This window comes from Scyliorhinus canicula, chromosome 8, assembly GCF_902713615.1.
Source record: "Scyliorhinus canicula chromosome 8, sScyCan1.1, whole genome shotgun sequence".
NCBI lineage: Eukaryota > Metazoa > Chordata > Chondrichthyes > Carcharhiniformes > Scyliorhinidae > Scyliorhinus > Scyliorhinus canicula.
Genome location: NC_052153.1, coordinates 2149712 through 2168838, shown reverse-complemented (window position 1 = coordinate 2168838; position 19127 = coordinate 2149712). Strand labels below are relative to the sequence as shown.

The window sequence follows — 19127 nt, the reverse complement described above, 5'->3', positions numbered from 1 at the left end:
CTGACTGCACCCTGCTGGAATGAGAACGGCCATTCACATTCAGCTGCATTCAATTTCCTTCTTACTGATGAGCGGATCTTGGGACGATCGGCGGTTGTTGCGATTCGCATTCTCTTCCACAACTCACAGGCGGGGCAAGCGAGGGGCAGCACTGACCTTTCAACCAGAGAAGGTCACCAATAAATCCAATCGGGAATTCAGGAGGACGGGTGGTGAGAATGTGGGGTTCGCTGCCCAGGGAGTGGTGAGAATGTGGGGCTCACTCCCCACAGGGAGTGGTGAGAATGTGGGGCTCACTCCCCACAGGGAGTGGTGAGAATGTGGGGTTCACTGCCCCAGGGAATGGTGAGAATGTGGGGCTCACTCCCCACAGGGAGTGGTGAGAATGTGGGGCTCACTCCCCACAGGGAGTGGTGAGAATGTGGGGCTCACCCCCCACAGGGAGTGGTGAGAATGTGGGGTTCACTCCCCACAGGGAGTGGTGAGAATGTGGGGTTCGCTGCCCCAGGGAATGGTGAGAATGTGGGGTTCACTCCCCACAGGGAGTGGTGAGAATGTGGGGTTCGCTGCCCCAGGGAGTGGTGAGAATGTGGGGCTCACTCCCCACGGGGAGTGGTGAGAATGCGGGGCTCACTCCCCACAGGGAGTGGTGAGAATGTGGGGCTCACTCCCCACAGGGAGTGGTGAGAATGTGGGGTTCGCTGCCCCCAGGGAGTGGTGGGAATGTGGGGTTCGCTGCCCCAGGGAGTGGTGAGAATGTGGGGCTCACTCCCCACAGGGAGTGGTGAGAATGTGGGGTTTGCTGCCCACAGGGAGTGGTGAGAATGTGGGGCTCACTCCCCACAGGGAGTGGTGGGAATGTGGGGTTCACTCCCCACAGGGAGTGGTGAGAATGTGGGGTTCGCTGCCCACAGGGAGTGGTGAGAATGTGGGGCTCACTCCCCACAGGGAGTGGTGGGAATGTGGGGTTCACTCCCCACAGGGAGTGGTGAGAATGTGGGGCTCACTCCCCACAGGGAGTGGTGAGAATGTGGGGCTCACTCCCCACAGGGAATGGTGAGAATGTGGGGTTCGCTGCCCCCAGGGAGTGGTGACAATGTGGGGCTCACTCCCCACAGGGAGTGGTGAGAATGTGGGGCTCACTCCCCACAGGGAGTGGTGAGAATGTGGGGCTCACTCCCCACAGGGAGTGGTGAGAATGTGGGGCTCACTCCCTACAGGGAGTGGTGAGAATGTGGGGTTCGCTGCCCAGGGAGTGGTGAGAATGTGGGGTTCGCTGCCCAGGGGGTGGTGAGAATGTGGGGCTCACTCCCTACAGGGAGTGGTGAGAATGTGGGGTTCGCTGCCCAGGGGGTGGTGAGAATGTGGGGCTCACTCCCCACAGGGAGTGGTGAGAATGTGGGGCTCACTCCCCACAGGGAGTGGTGAGAATGTGGGGTTCGCTCCCCACAGGGAGTGGTGAGAATGTGGGGCTCACTCCCCACAGGGAGTGGTGAGAATGTGGGGTTCGCTGCCCACAGGGAGTGATGGGGCGAACAGTGTAAGATAAATTTCGGGGAGAAAGCTGGAGAAATACATGAGGAAACAGAAGGATATGGCGATTATGTGGGGTATAAACACGAGCACAGAATGTCTGGGCTGAATGGTTTGTTTGTGTGGGATAAGTTTAATGGATGCCTGGTCTCCAGTTTATGGACCATTTTCCTCACGTGCAATAGTTATGTAAACATGGTGTGGATTATTTTTAAAATGAAAGCAAAACACACGGGAAGCTAGCAGTCTCCTTTAATCAGGTAGCATCGAAAATACATGTTCATTGGAGGAAGAAAGATAGAAATACAGCTGAAAGAACAAAACACAAGGACAGGGGAAAAGCACTGGGTGATGGACCCAATGAAGCGCAAATGGTGGTTTTAAGTGAAAAGCCATTGCAAAGGTACAACAGGGCTTCGAGTCTCCAGTGGGCCAGGTACATCTAAATCAGCAGCTGCCTGTGAACTCGTGCAATTAAAGCTGGGACCATCCATTTGAGGGCGGCTTTTTGATGCTCACAGGTACAAATGGCCATTTGCCTGTACATCTGCGATTACCGTTCCCCCATCTCCATTCCGGCTTTAACAGCATGTAAAACTGAAATTGCCCTCCCTCTCCCACTCTCTTTGATGCACAAAAAACATCTCCACTCAATAAAAAAAATTCCTTCTAGGGGCTCTCAGATGTGAATAAAGAAAGCACTCGAAGGGGATTAGCAGCAGCAGCAGCAGCTATTAGAGGCTGCTGTGAAAAATGAACAAGATTCAGAAATCCCAGGTTAATTGGACGATAATGTTCCAGAAGTTTATAGACACACACACACTTTCACTCTGCCACCAACAGGAAAATAAAAGCTTCAATTTCAAGATACTTCATACTGTCAGCTCCTGAGGACCATAATACCCTGCCCAATTCTTGCCTGCCACTTAAAGCCACAGTATCCTCATGTCATATTCCCGGAACACAGGTTAGAAACTCAAGCAACCAAACTTCAGATGTTTGGGATAGCGGTGTCTCCTGCAAGCTCTCATTTATTCCTGTGTGACCCTGGCTGGTGAGAATCAGAAGGCTATTCCACCATGGGGGCCGGCATTCCCCCAAAGCACACAAATATTTGGCTGCACAAGTCTGCTCCGCCATTCGATAAGATCATGGCTGATCCAATTGTGGCTTCAACTCCACTTTGCTGCCTCTTCCCCCCCATAATCCTGATCTCCCTTGTCGATCAAAAACCTGGCCAACTCAGTCTGGAATATATTCAATGGTCCAGTGGCCACTGCTCCCCGAGAATTCCGCAGACTAACAATCCTCAGAGAACGCATTCCTCCCCATCTTCGTCTGAAAGGTAACACCACTTACTAATAAAATGTGATGTGGAGATACCAACTGGGGTGAGCACAGTAAGAAGTCTTACAACACCAGGTTAAAGTCCAACAAGTTTGTTTAGAATCACTAGCTTTCGGAGGGAAGGAAGGAGCTGTGGTCTGAAAGCTAGTGATTCCAAACAAACTTGTTGGACTTTAACCTGGTGCTGTAAAATGTGGCCTTGTGTTCTCGATTTTCCAGAACGGAAACCATCCTCTTGCACCGACTTTGTCAAGCTCTCCCACAGTCGTAAATGTTTCAATGAAACAATTTCTCGTTCTTCTAAACTCCAATGAATCTTGGCCCAACCTGTTCAACCATTCCTCCCAAGACAACCCTTTCACCCCAGCCTAATGCACCTTCTCTGAAATGCTTCCAATGCAAGTGTGCCCCTGAAGTAGCCCAAAGCTGTCCGCAGTATTGTTGGTGGGGTCTCTCCAATGCCCTGAATAGCTGCAGCAAGACCTCCCTACTTTTATACTCTATCCCTTTTGCAATAAGCACCAGCTTTCGTCTAGCTTTCCTAACTGCTTTTTGCAGTAGCTGCATATTAACTTCCTGTGATTCACGTACCTGGACACACCAAACCCTCTGCACAGCAGAATGATGTAGTCTCTCACCATTTAAGTAATATTCCACTTTCCTACTTTCTTCCTGCCAAATGAAAAACCATGGGAGAGATCGAACGGCCATGTTGCACCTGAAAAGCAATGCGCGCGTGCGGTGCAACCTGGCTGATAGAAGCTGGGAGGCCCATTCCCAGGATCAACCCGGCTCGTGGATTCTGCAGAGGTCAGAGGTCATGTCGCTGTATTGAGAGATTGAGACGCCATTTAAAAATGACATCCTCTCTCTGGCTGCATTGTGCAGTCTGGCGAGCTGAGCCACTGAGTACAGAACCCAGAACTGAGTTCAGAAAACTGAGCTTTCCACCTGTTTGGGGAGGCTGGTACGGGAATTGAACCGTGCTGCTGGTCTGCCTTTAAAGCCAGCGATTTAGCCCTGTGCTAAACCAGCCTCTGAGACAGCGTTGAGTGTCTCACCGCTATGAGTGCTGGGAAACATGCAGTTTAACTCACTCGCTGTGGGACTTTGTTCCCATTTAGTTAAATCGCGGCCAATACATTTGTCCTACATTATACTCCATCTGCCAAATTTTTCCCCACTTATTTTTTTTTTGGTTGTTTATGGGATGTGGCCGGCATTTATTACCTGTCCCCAATTGTCCTCGGGAGAGCAGTTAAGAGTCGATCACACTGCTGTGCGTCTGGAGTCAAATGTAGGCCAGACCGGGTAAGGACAACAGATTTCCTTCCCTAAAGGATATTAGTGAACCAGATGGGTTTTTACGACAATTGACAATGGTTTCATGGCCATCAGTACACTTTTAGTTCCAGATTTTTATTGAATTCAAATTTCACCATCTGCAGTGGCAGGATTTGAACCTGGGTCCCCAGAGCATTACCCTGGGTCTCTGATTTGCTAGTTCAGTGACCATACCACAATGTCACCGCCTCCCTCACTTAACCCGTCTATAACTCTTTGCAGCCTCTTTCTGCACCCCTCACCACAATCTGTCCTATCTCTGTATCAGCCACAAATATGGCTACAATACAGTCTGTCACTTCACCCAAGTCATTGGTAAAGATTGTAAATAGTGGAGGCCCAGTAATGATTTCTGCGGCACTCCACTCCAGTTTGCTATCCTGAAAATGACCCATTTATCCTGATTCTGTTTCCTGTTAGTTAGCCAATCCTCTGTCCATGCTAATATATTACCCCTAACACCACAATCTCGTATTTCATGCGGTAATGTTTTATGTGACACCTTCTTGAATTTATTTTTGAAATCCAAACACATTGCAATCATCATGTCTTCACTTGACATCCAGCTTACTTGCTGGCACCTCTGGAGGGGGGGGGGGGGGGGGCACTGGACAGGGGGAAGAACAGCCATCCTTGTTGACATTTGCTCTCTCGAATCCAGCCACATTGAGGTCAATGGTCATGACCCCACTGTTGACCTACTTGAGATCATCCATCTCAATACAAAGCAGGGATCGACCTTGGATCTTCTCAGGTTAGTGTGACATAGCTCCCACATGGTGCATCTACCTCGTCAGACATCAGCTATTTAGCAGTACACAGATCAATACCAACCTGACTTCCCGCACTCCCAGCTCCGAAGCCTGATTCTTTCACTTCTCAATGAGCTGACAGCTAAGAATCAAAGAAGGAAGCATTTGTGTTGGAAGAGTTGTCATGTACATGGTCTGCTGGTGTTACAGCTGGTGTCATTTCAATTGAAATTGACACAGAATTCTTTAATAATAAGTCAAGGTGAAATAATAACACAGATCATCCACCAGAGCCACAGTGAAATATGTCAGAAATGAAATGGCACAGGTTTTTACTTTATAAAACGAAAAAAAGGGGGAGCACAGTTCGATAGGGCGATGGATCATCATATTGTTACTGTTCCGCTTGACTTTGTTACTGAAGTACAAAGTTACCGGTACAGGCCTGGAGGGCCGAAGGGCCTGTTCCTGTGCTGTATTGTTCTTTGTTATATCACTGCACAGTACCATGACGACAAAATGTGCAGAGCAGTGTCCTAGGCAACGGGGGCCAGGAAGCAGCCCACCATTCAGAATTTAAATACTACAATAGCATCCAAGAGACATAATTAGGAAACTTCCTGCGGCAGCCATGGAGTGCACAGTCGCACACTTGGTGGCTCCCACTCAAGACGGGTTTTTCAGTCTTTTCTCCACCCGGAAGGCGAAGTATTTGAGCGCAGGAGGTGCAGGAGCGCCTGGCGGAAGGTTTTACCCCTCTGCTGTGGTTGGTGGGTGGATCCAGAGACTAGGAGTGGGGCGAGAAGGAAAGAACTGCTGGAGCAGGAGTATCTTCATGGTGCGCCACAGGGTAAGGTGGTGGAGGGCGAGGTTACCGCTCTGCCAGCCCAGTTTGTACCAGGTATTTTGGGGTCCAAGAGGAAAAATGGGGCGGAGCACCTTGGAGACTGCTGGCACGGCCGGGAAAGCAGTCTGGGTGGGTTCAATGTCAGCAGGGAGCAGTTACAATGCAGAGCCACCTGCTCTAGGAAAGCAGCAACATGGGGTGGGCACTGGACCCATTAATCTGCCCTCTGCTTTCTGGTTGAAAATTAGCTCAAGGTTCTGTTCCCAGACCGAGAACTTATTGCCCACTGCTGGCAGATGTTGAAAAACAGGCACAGATAATTCTAACTCTCTGATGATTTGCCTCTTCCACATCCACCAGCTGGAAAATTGCCGACGCTCCGCTCAGTAATTGCCTTGAAAGCACACATATTTGGTATTTATTCATCAAAACCGTTTTGAGTATTAAACATGTGGCCCAATACTCCTTAGCGGGATCTGATCTGAGAATCTTGATGTGTTCGGGAACTGCAGTTCTGTAAAATTGGCATATTGTCAGTGGTGTGTTGTCCTCACTCAAAGCTGACAAAGCTTCCCAGGTGGTGCGAAGTCAACTGGAAGGGGTTATGGTTTGTTCAGTTTCAATTACTCTCACTCCGGATAGCAATGGAAGATTTCAAATACAGTAACCAGGGGCTGGAGAGGTGGTGAATAAAACCCATCCTGGGTATCTGCCTAATGGTTAATGGCACCTATCCTGCGTCAGGCCAGTTAGTTTGATAGATTACGTTGCAAGATCTATGCAAAGTTGTCAAGTTCACTGGCTGGGATTCTGTAGGATTTGGTGGAGAAGTGGGAGCAAAGGCCTGCCCATTCCTTCTCCCATTTCCACAGGGATCTCACATCAGTTGGCCAAAGCTCATCCAGCAGGGGGAATATCGACAGGCTATTCACTGACACCCCATTACCCCCTATATCACTGACCCCCCATCAGCCCCCATATCACTGACACCCCATCACCCCCTATATCACTGACACCCCATCAGCCCCCATATCACTGACATCCCATCACCCCCTATATCACTGACCCCCCCATATCACTGACACCCCATTACCCCCTATATCACTGACACCCCATCACCCCCATATCACTGATTCCCCCATCTCCCCCATATCACTGATACGCCATCACCCCATATCACTGACCCCCATCACCCCCATATCACTGACCCCCCCATCACCCCCATATCACTGACCCCCATCACCCCCATATCACTGACCCCCCCCATCACCCCCATATCACTGACCCCCCCATCACCCCCATATCACTGACCCCCCATCACCCCCATATCACTGCCCCCCCATCACCCCCATATCACTGATTCCCCCATCCCCCATATCACTGACCCCCCCATATCACTGACCCCCCATCACCCCCTATATCACTGACCCCCCATCACCCCTCATATCGCTAATTCCCCCATCCCCCCATATCACTGATTCCCCCATCCCCCCATATCACTGACCTCCCATCACTCCCATATCACTGACCCCCCATCACCCCCATATCACTGACCCCCCATCACCCCATATCACTGACCCCCCATCACCCCCATATCACTGACACCCCATCACCCCCATATCACTGATTCCCCCATCTCCCCCATATCACTGACACTCCCATCACCCCCATATCACTGACCCCCCATCACCCCATATCACTGACCCCCCATCACCCCATATCACTGACGCCCCATCACCCCCTATATCACTGACACACCATCACCCCCCATATCACTGACCCCCCCATCACCCCCATATCACTGACCCCCCCATCACCCCCATATCACTGACCCCCCCATCACCCCCATATCACTGACCCCCCCATCACCCCCATATCACTGAACCCCCCATCACCCCCCCCATATCACTGACGCCCCATCACCCCCCCCCATATCACTGACGCCCCATCACCCCCATATCACTGACCCCCCATCACCCCCATATCACTGACCCCCCCATCACCCCCATATCACTGACCCCCCCACCATCACCCCCAATATCACTGACCCCCCCCATCACCCCCATATCACTGATACCCCATCACCCCCATATCACTGACCCCCATATCACTGACCCCCCATCACCCCCATATCACTGACCCCCCATCACCCCCCATATCACTGACCCCCCACCATCACCCCCATATCACTGACCCCCCCACCATCACCCCCATATCACTGACCCCCCCACCATCACCCCCCATATCACTGACCCCCCCATCACCCCCATATCACTGATACCCCCATCATCCCCATATCACTGACCCCCATCACCCCCATATCACTGACCCCCCCCATCACCCCCCCATATCACTGACCCCCCATCACCCCCATATCACTGACCCCCCATCACCCCCATATCACTGACCCCCATCACCCCCATATCACTGACCCCCCATCACCCCCATATCACTGACCCCCATCACCCCCATATCACTGACCCCCCATCACCCCCATATCACTGACCCCCCCACCATCACCCCAATATCACTGACCCCCCCCATCACCCCCATATCACTGATACCCCATCACCCCCATATCACTGACCCCCATCACCCCCATATCACTGACTCCCCCATCACCCCCCCATATCACTGACGCCCCATCACCCCCATATCACTGACCCCCCATCACCCCCATATCACTGACCCCCCATCACCCCGTATCACTGACCCCCCCATCACCCCCATATCACTGACCCCCCCACCATCACCCCAATATCACTGACCCCCCCATCACCCCCATATCACTGATACCCCATCACCCCCATATCACTGACCCCCATCACCCCCATATCACTGACCCCCCATCAACCCCATATCACTGACCCCCCATCACCCCCATATCACTGACCCCCCCATCACCCCCATATCACTGACCCTCCATCACCCCCATATCACTGATCCCCATCACCCCCATATCACTGACCCCCCATCACCCCCATATCACTGACCCCCCATCACCCCCATATCACTGACCCCCATCACCCCCATATCACTGACCCCCCATCACCCCCATATCACTGACCCCCCATCACCCCCATATCACTGACCCCCCACCAGCACCCCCATATCACTGACCCCCCATCACCCCCGTATCACTGACCCCCCCATCACCCCCCTATCACAGACCCCCCCATCACCCCCATATCACTGACCCCCATCACCCCCCATATCACTGACCCCCCCACCATCACCCCCATATCACTGACCCCTCATCACCCTGACCCCACCATTACCCCCCATATCCCTGACCCCCCCCCATATCATTGACCCCCCATCACCCTGACCCCCCCATATCACTGACACTCCCCATCACCCCCATATCATTGACCCGCCATCACCCCCATATCACTGACCCCCCATCACCCCATATCACTGACCCCCCCATCACCCCCTATCACTGACCCCCCATCACCCCCATATCACTGACCCCCCCCATCACCCCAATATCACTGACCCCCCATGTCACTGACCCCCCCATCACCCCCTATCACTGACCCCCCATCACCCCCATATCACTGACCCCCCATCACCCCCATATCACTGACCCCCCATATCACTGACCCCCCATGTCACTGACCCCCCCATCACCCCCTATCACTGACCCCCCATCACCCCCATATCACTGACCCCCTCACCCACTCCATCCTTCCTGCACCTCCCCCCACTCTCAGATTTTGCTCCTCACTCGAGGACCCCCCTCTGAATGAGCTACTGCTGGCCAGTCTGGGACAAGCTGCCAGTAGCAACATGGCCCACCCCATCCTCCTCTCAGCGGGCATGTGCCAGGGAGATGGGAGTGTTTACATCTTAATGACAGCTGCAAGTGATGGGCATTCAGGAACAGCACAACACCGGAATCCCTGGATTTGGATCCTTGGAAGTTGCAATGTCACTGCCTCCTGAATAGGGACTAACACCTCAGCATTTGCCATCAATCGGGCGACAGGATTCAGGGCCTTGAATCAGATAGTATGATCTGACATCAACAGACCACTTCTGGTATATAATAGCCATTGTTATACATGGAGGGAGCATTATACTAGTTAAACAAGCGAGTTAAAAAAAAAGGGGGAACCTTAAATCCATCTCTTCTAAGGTAGGTTATAAATATTTACTATCCTGTCGAACGATTTATAACCCAGTGTCAACCATTTGAAGGATTTCACTACACACAGTCTGCCCGTAGTATTGCCTTAACCATAAATCCACTCACTGGTCAATAAACCATTATATTGACCACAGAAAGGCAGATATGGGACAGTCAGAGCCTGACAGCCACATACAGTAGTTGGTGAGCAAGTTTCCGCCAGTATACTAGTCTCAGCTACACTTCACTTTGATTTCCACAACACCTTTGATGGCTCTCTTTATGCTGTGCCGCATTTCATTTGAAGCCTGGCTTCCAATAACATTTACCAAAGAGTATATCATTTTAAATATCCTATTAAAATGTTGCAATAAATCTTCATGCCTGATTGATGAATTAAAGCTTTAATATCTTTTGTAAAAAGAGACGGTGAAAGTCATCATCTTCCCCCAACGCTAAACTAATAAGAACTTTTTAAAAATACATTGAATTTTACCTTGAAGTGTCATTGTGTTAGAGTGGGGTGGAAACCCACTCTGGTTTGGAGACAGGAATACCAACCATGCCAGCAATTGCTCCATTAATTGAAGATTACAAAGTGCTCCTTGTCTTATGCATTTAGTTACTTCTCAGTGTTGTTCAACAGCACAAGTTAGCAACGGAGTTTTGCCATCATTTGGATTATTTAAATTCAGAAGCTTGTAGTGAATTTTCTGATTATTTGTTAATTAAATAGAATTTTCTTTGGGTCTTTCAGGCCATGTTTTACTGAAGGTTTGCCTTTGGATTATTACTCAGCTCCTGCTATTCTCACACATTTACCATAGCTGAGTAATCGCCAAGTTTGGGAGGATTTGAAGTATTTGAAAGAGACACCATTGTGTACGAGTTAACCTTCCATGCTGGTGGTGATACCCGCATCACACTGAATATCGGGGGTACACATTGTTACCCATGGAATAATTGTAACACAACATCTAGCCCATTGGAATGAGGTGGAGATAGGCGACCAAATTGGCAGTGAAGAACTTCCTGCAGTATTCCCGTTTAGGTCTTGTCCCATTTTAACAGGTGTGTTTCAGGCAGAGTTGGTTCTGCTGGTCACAGGACCAAGGGGGACCCTCAATACGATTTAAAATCAGGATTCACGTACACGTGCCCGATGTTGGAAAGGTATCAGGGGTCGTTCTTTCGCACCATGTCGGCAATTCTACATGTGGGACTTAAAGCCCAGACCCCTGGATGTCGGACTTGCCGGAACGGCAGACAGGAGCAGGGGCAGATGTCACAGCTTTTGCCTCGTTGATCGCTGTCAGGCTGGTCCTGTTGGGGTGGTGGTCAGTTTCTTCAGACTGTGCCTTAGTATGGTGGGCGAGCGAATGGAATTCTTGTATTTGCTCTGGGGTGGGGGGGAGGGAATGAGGGATTCCACAAGAGGCAGGGTTTATTTGTACTGCATTTTGGGGAGCTGGTTGCAGCCAATTGCTAGAGGGTAGGGGAGGTGGGGGGGTGGGAGGGGGGGGGGGGGGCGGATGGTTTATTTGGAGTTTGTTTTATTTTGTAAATGTTATGTGTTTAATTTATGTGTTTTATCTGTTTAATTGTTAAAATGTGAAAATTTTAAATTTGAATGAAATATTTTTTAAAAAGAAAATTCACATTCATTGACAAATGTGAATTCTGATGTAATTTGATGCTAATTACAGCAGTAATTTTCATTGTTGGACATGAGGGGAGCACAAAAAGCCCTATGTTAGTTTAAATTTCTTATATTTGTTATTTTTTTTAAACAGGCTCCTTGCGGTTGGGGTCCCAAAAGAAACCGTGAGTGTCCCCTGCCCAGGCCCCCCCCCCCCCCCCCCCCCCCCCCGTCTCTCTCACCCTCTCACCTCCAAACACCCTCCCCCCTCCCAATCCATCAGCCAAACCCCAACCAGTTACCAGTTAAAATGAGGGCTTCCACGTCCATTATTTCAAATCTGTTCCCCGATATTGTAACAAGATTGAGAGATGTTTAAAACCGATTCTGTTCAATTGAAGTAGCTCAACTTGTGCAATTCAACAGCACAAAATAGTGAAAGTTCCAGTGTGAACATGCAAGAGATTTGATGATAAGCAGCAGTGGGTTGCAGCCCACAGAGAATTCATCATCTTGTTCCTCTTCGCAATCTAAGTCAGCAAGTTGTGATATATTAAACCAGCAACACATTTTTGCAAACTTCATCCTGAATATCCAACTACTGGATTTACTGCCTATTTTGGTTTCCTGATGTCCCAGTGCATGAAGTAATGAAGCAACTAATGCACGAGCGGCTTTTGAAATTTAAAAAGTCCTGGTGAACACAAATACGTACATAATCCATAAATGGTTTAAATCCTTCTTTCTTACAATGGACTGGACTCCACACAATTATTTTTAGCTTAGTCTGAAGAGTTGAAAAGCTGACAATGAGAATACATCAATAGTCTAGGCTGAGAAAAAAAACCATTCAATCTATTAAACTTGGTCCTTCTTCATCAACTCTCCCACCATGGCATTGAACTGGACTTGCAAACCCCAATATTTTCACCTCCATTATACAGCATCATAGATTACTCCAAATATTTATACTTCTCGAGTGAAATGAAATGAATGAAAATCGCTTATTGTAACAAGTAGGCTTTTTTTTTTAGAACAGTACAGCACAGAACAGGCCCTTCGGCCCTCGATGTTGTGCCGAGCAATGATCACCCTACTCAAGCCCACGTATCCACCCTATACCAGTAACCCAACAACCCCCCTTAACCTTACTTTTTAGGACACTACGGGCAATTTAGCATGGCCAATCCACCTAACCCGCACATCTTTGGACTGTGGGAGGAAACCGGAGCACCCGGAGAAAACCCACGCACACACGGGGAGGACATGCAGACTCCACACAGACAGTGACCCAGCCGGGAATCGAACCTGGGACCCTGGAGCTGTGAAGTATTGATGCTAACCACCATGCTACCGTGCTGCCCCAGGCTTCAAATGAAGTTACTGTGAAAAGCCCCTAGTCACCACATTCCGGCGCCTGTTCGGGGAGGCTGGTACGGAAATTGAACCGTACTGCCTTGGTCTGCTTTCAAAGTCAGCGATTTAGCCCTGTGCTAAACCAGCCCCTGAGTAATGAGGTTAGACTGGTCTCCTGTTAGAAATTTTGCTTTCTCTCATTTCCATTCAGATCATCTGGTCCGACTCTAGTGGTAGAGTTTGAAGTGGCAATCTGGATTTGCTTATCTATAGTATTTAATATTTTATATACTTCACTGAGGTAACCCCATTGAGTTCCTCCTTCCTCCACTGTAAAGCTCAACTTTCACCAACATTTTCTTATTATTCATTTCCTTCACACTTGAGATCAATTTTTGAGGTCTATCTCAAACATCTTTCCAATACACAAGTAACTAACCACACTAAGTGTGGTTTTGTTAAGGATTTAGCCTAACTTCTGTTATGACTATTATGCTGTTAATGCTCCTCGGCTTCTTCCCACATCTCCCTGTGCTAATTTTGCCTTTTTTAATACATAGTTATGTCTCACATTTCTTTGACCTATGTGTAATATTTTTACATTTAACATTATTAAATTTCCTTCACGACAGTTCTGTGCTGCGAGTTGCTGGAGCTTGATGCATTTACTTGAATTCTTGTCCTCTCTGGTATTTTAACCCATTTAAAACAAGTACATTAATATTTCCACTAAAATATTAGAGGGATACTTTTCTAATAGACTGATGGGCCTGAACTTGGTATCAGAGCTCACAGATATTAGAGAATAAATTGGACAGCGACATCCAGAGTCTGCAAATAAGCAGTTAAAATGGAAAAACCCAGAGATTGGAGTCTGCGTTTTCCTGCTGCTCCATAAACTACACTGTAACGAACCTCACCAATCAACTCATCACTAAAATCCACTTAAGGATGCAAAGCTGTGGTATCTGGCCACTAGCTACCAACTAAATATCACAAAGTTATGGCTGGTGCATTCAGGCATAAGCGCATCACTAATCTTCTGATCGGTCTCAATTATTGAAAACAACCCGTCTGAAATGGAAACTTTTATTCTACAAGTGTGGCGTCTCATTCCTGCAAGAATGTAATTAATTTTTTTTCCCCCTTGACGGTCCGTCTCGTTTAATTCCCAGCAGCAACGCGGATTCAAAATTGGCTGAATAACAGGAAGCACAGAGTTACAGTCAATAGATATTTTTCGGGTTGGAGGAAGGTTTGTAGCAGTGTTCCCCAAGGGTCGGTGTTGGGACCCTTGCTTTTCCTGATGTATATTAATGATCTAGATCTTGGTGTGCAGGGAACAATTTCAAAGTTGCAGATGACACAAAACCTGTAAGCATTGTAAACTGTGAAGAGGACAGTGTAGAACTTCAAAAGGACAAAGAGAGGTTGGCGGAGTGGGCAGATAGGGGGCAGATAAAGTTCAATGTGGAGAAGTGCGAGGAAGAACATGAAGGGTCAATATGACATGAAGGGTAATGTTCTTTAAGGATTGCAGGAGCAGAAGGACCTGTGTGTATATGTGCATAGATCATTAAAATGGCAGGACAGGTGGCTATAACAAAGTTTATAGTATTCTGGGTTTTATTAATAGGGCACAGAGTACAAGAGCGAGGAGGTTTTAGAATTTAGAACAGTACAGCACAGAACAGGCCCTTCGGCCCTCGATGTTGTGCCGAGCAATGATCACCCTACTCAAACTCACGTATCCACCCTATACCCGTAACCCAACAACTCCCCCTTAACCTTACTTTTTAGGACACTACGGGCAATTTAGCATGGCCAATCCACCTAACCCGCACATTTTTGGACTGTGGGAGGAAACCGGAGCACCCGGAGGAAACCCGCGCACACACGGGGAGGACGTGCAGACTCCGCACAGACAGTGACCCAGCCGGGAACCGAACCTGGGACCCTGGAGCTGTGAAGCATTGATGCTAACCACTATGCTACCGTGCTGCCCATGCCCAATGGTGAACTTTAACAAGACATTAGTTAGACCTCAGCTGGAATATTGTGCACAGGTCCGGGCTTTACACTATCCGAAGGATGTGAACCCATTGGAGAGAGAGCAGGAGAGCTTCACAAGAATGATTCCAGGGATGAGAAACTTCAGTGATGAGGATAGAATGGAGAGGTTGGGACTGTTCTCCTTGGAGAGAAGCTGGCTGAGAGGAGATTTGATAGAGATGTTCAAAATAATGAGGGGGCTGGACAGAGTAGACAGGGAGGGGCTGGACAGAGTAGACGGGGAGAAACTGTTCCTGCTCGGAAAAGGATCAAGAACGAGAGGGGCACAGATTAAAGGTAATTTGCTGAAGCAGCAAATGTGATGTGAGGAAAAACATTTTTACAAAGTGAATGGTTGGGGTCAGGAATGCAGGGCCTGGAAGTGTGGTGGAGGCAGGTTCAATCGAGGCTTTCAAGGGGGTACTAAATGATTATTTGAATAGAAACAATGTGCAGAGGTATGGCGAAAAGGCAGGGGAATGGCACTGAGCTATAATATTCATTTGGAGAACCGGTATAGACACAATGGGATAGACAGCCTCCTTCTACACCATAACAATTCTGTGATCGTGTGATTCTAAATCCTATATTTCTTTCTGTACAGTAATTTACAATGGATGAAATATTCTAACTTATGCTGCCTACTTTATTTGTCCTGGTTTAGACACTCTGGGTGCGGAAACAAACTTGTCAGCACCTGTTACTTGGACATTACAAGTATCTCTCGAGCCCAAAATTATGTTCATGGTGCTCAGGCACACTTACGGGGGTGAACATTCAGCTGTGCCGAAGTTAGCTCTCACTGCCTCTAGCTGTACTTGTCCGACAAGGAAGAAGAATGTGTGTCAGTAAGAATGGGCAATCTGTTGTGGATCAATAGGTGGCAGTGTGTGCAACCTGTGACCCTTGCAACAGTGATAAGTGTGTGAGGTAGTTGGGGGGAGCAATGAATGTTAAGCAGGAATCCTAATTGATGGAGATTATTGGTAGCTGAGTGATAGGGGTGTGGTAATTAGACCTGTTTTTGGGTGGATTCATTTTGCCCCCCCCCCCCCCCCCCCCCTCAACCTCCAACACAGGGACCCCAGAGAGACTGTTTCAATGTCTGTGTCAATCAATCACACCTACCACAGATCCCTTGTAGAGGGCGCCATGCTGGACCAAACTCTGGATCGCAGGAAATGCTGCTGAAAAGCTAATAAAAAAACCTGTCGGAAGTTTCCAGCAAGTTGACTGTTAAGGTTCTTCACTGCTAAACGCAAAATACAAGTCATTACATGTCAGTCTGCAATATCAGAGTGTGGACTTAGAGCCAAAGTATCAGATTATACAAACAATCCAAATGTTTCTAAAATCAATTTCGCCATCTCCTGTTTCAATTTATATAGACTCGGAATATTAGAAGTTCAATCACCAACTCTCACTGCACCCCAATCAAACTTTACACATCACTTTGATTCCTCTGAGCGACAAACCTCTGCCCTAGATTCTGTGAATTTAGGTTAACTAAAGGTTTTCAGGTGAAACTTTAACAAAACCTTTCTGAAAATTAACAGAAACTATGATTCTTCGGCTGCATCTGCCTGGCGACAGAAAGTTCCCACTCGAGGTTGCACGTTTCGCGTCCCGTCCATGGCGATCTTGCAGTGAGCGTGGCCGAAGAATCCAGCCCTATATCACCAGCAGTATAGCATCGTACTTTACATCTTTAAGGATGTTGCAGTTAAAGGTAAGTATTTGATCCAGTGTTGCAACTTTGTTAACTTTTATCATAAAATCCCAGAGTGCAGAAGGAGGCCATTCAGCCCATCCCGTCTGCACCCACCCCGGAAAGAGCACCCTACCCAAGCCCACACCTCCATCCTATCCCCGTAACCCAGTAACCCCACCTAACCTTTTTGGACACTAAGGGGCAAATTAGCATGGCCAATCCACCTAACCTGCACATCTTTGGATTACGGGAGGAACCGGAGCCCCCGGAGGAAACCCACGCAGACACGGGGAGAACGTGCAAACTCCACTCGCTGTTTAATTTTATTAAATTATTCCAACAGTTTTGTTCATCAATTGGGACAGATTTCTCTAAAAATAGAAGATTGTGGTGTTTAAGATGATTGAAGGAGTTGATAGGCCAGAGGTTATCCATTAAGGCCCCAGCCTCGCCCCTCCCCTGAGGTGTGGTGATCCTCAGGTTAAATCACCACCTCAAAGGGTAAAGCAGCCTATGGACATCTGGGACTATGGCGAATTTACCCAAGGCTGGAGAGTATAGATTTCTTCTGATGCAGACAGTCTAGAAAAGGGGACCATTCAGGGGCGATATCAGGAAGCACTTCTTCACACAAAGGGGCGAGCAAATCGGAAACTCTTTACCTCAAAAAAGCTGTTGAGGTTGGCATTTTCCAAACCCAGATGGCCAAACCTTTGTTGTGCAAAGGTACTAAGGGTTAGTGAGCCACAGCGGGAAGATAGAGCTAAGATACGATCAGCAATGATCGAGCTGAGTGGCGGAACAGGCTGAAAGGGGGCTCAGATTACCACTGTCCAAATGCACAATGGGTTAGTCGATGCAGTGCCACTATCACCTTGCTAGGTGATTGGCAGTAAGACTGACGTCACCTAACCGTCAACCAATCACGTTGTGATTACAGGTTGCTTATGTCAGGAATGCATGTCATTGAATTTTTTAAAATCATAAACGTAAGTTTTACATATATTCTCATTGAATTCTGGAAACTGCAGAACAAAAAGCACTAATCAATAGATTTAATAGAGTACACAATTTTATTTTCCATCTGTTCCCACTCTGGATTCTCTCCGTTGTGGTCATCCTCAATTCTCATCCAATGTGTACATGTTGCCCCGAGCCCATGGTTCCTGTCCCTCACCAGAGACACCTCTATCTATTTAGCATATCTCAGGATTAGCACAAGACTGGAAACTCAGCATGGGGTGAACTGGTATCCATTTACCCAACAGAAACAACGGCACACGCCTAATCACTACCATTCACTAATGCCAAAGCTGGTGCTAAGTGTAATGGTGGAGGAGCGGGTGCCTGTCTGCTTCTGCTTCACAGGGTTAAACAGCCAGCTCGGCAGTTAGTGTGCAGATGTGACAGAACGTTTTCATTCTGTAAATGCTGCCTCTTTCTGACACACTGTAAGATGTACAGCGAATAAGTGCTCCAGGCGAATATGCCACACCAGCCTTACATCTGTCTGCTTTCATTTGTCTATAACTGTGCTTGCAGATAAAACAACCCTTCCAGATGTCACGACAATTGGTGTTATGCACGCTGACTTTAAAAAGACAAGATCCCTTTTCTGTCAGCTTAACTGGAGTGTAAAGAAAGTCTTTCAAATTGTCGCAGGATGCCAGAACAGATTCCAGCCTTCTCACTTCTTACTTTAGATAATTTCTTCAAAAACTAACTTGGTATTTTAAGAAGGAACTTCAATGGACAAGTAGAAAAGATGAGTCATCCACTTTACAATATTCTAATCAGATTTACTGACATGTGCTTCAAAGTCTTTCAATTTAAAGCCTGGCCGTAGGTTGAGCTGGAATATTATATTCAGTTTGCTGCATGGATTTAAGAAAAGGCGGTCATGTCTTCTTTAAATCCAACGTACTGGAAATAAAATGATTCATGGATAATAAATACGACTCTCATCAAATATTTCCAGCTGATTTCGTCAAGAACATTTACCTTCACTGTTTAAAATGTGAGGGGGAGGAAGAGACGGACAGTGTCAAACAAAGACTCTGTGACTGTGAAAGGGAGGGGCAGGAGAAATTGTTGGGCACTGCAGCGGCTTGATTCGAAAACAGGGTTATTTATTCCTGTGGATCAGAGTTAAGATCCAAGGCAAGAGAAATGATGATGACCCTGCCTCCCTCTGGTAGCTGTGAGGGGTCACAAACCACAGTGACATACAGCAGCCTCACCATAATCACCAGAGGCTGCAACCCCTTTAGCTTCTAATGGCCAGGATTCAAGCACCCTTATCTTGGAGCATCAAATCCAAGAGGCCAAAGGTCACGACCTGGAATGGGGATGTCAATGTTTATTTGCTGTGATTTATAAATGTGCAGTAGTAGATATTTCTCAGTGTGTTACAG

General features: G+C 48.0%; 1 protein-coding gene and 1 long non-coding RNA gene across 14 annotated transcripts in view; one reads left to right on the top strand and one right to left on the bottom strand.

The window, feature by feature from the left end:
- bnc2 (basonuclin 2) overlaps nt 1–19127 on the bottom strand; it is a 604271-nt gene that overhangs the window by 106376 nt on the left and 478768 nt on the right. The window lies entirely within an intron of this gene.
- On the top strand, nt 5466–18853 carry LOC119970051. The gene is made up of 3 exons (XR_005461534.1): nt 5466–5826; nt 16559–16731; nt 18256–18853. It is a non-coding gene; the product is annotated as an uncharacterized LOC119970051 (long non-coding RNA).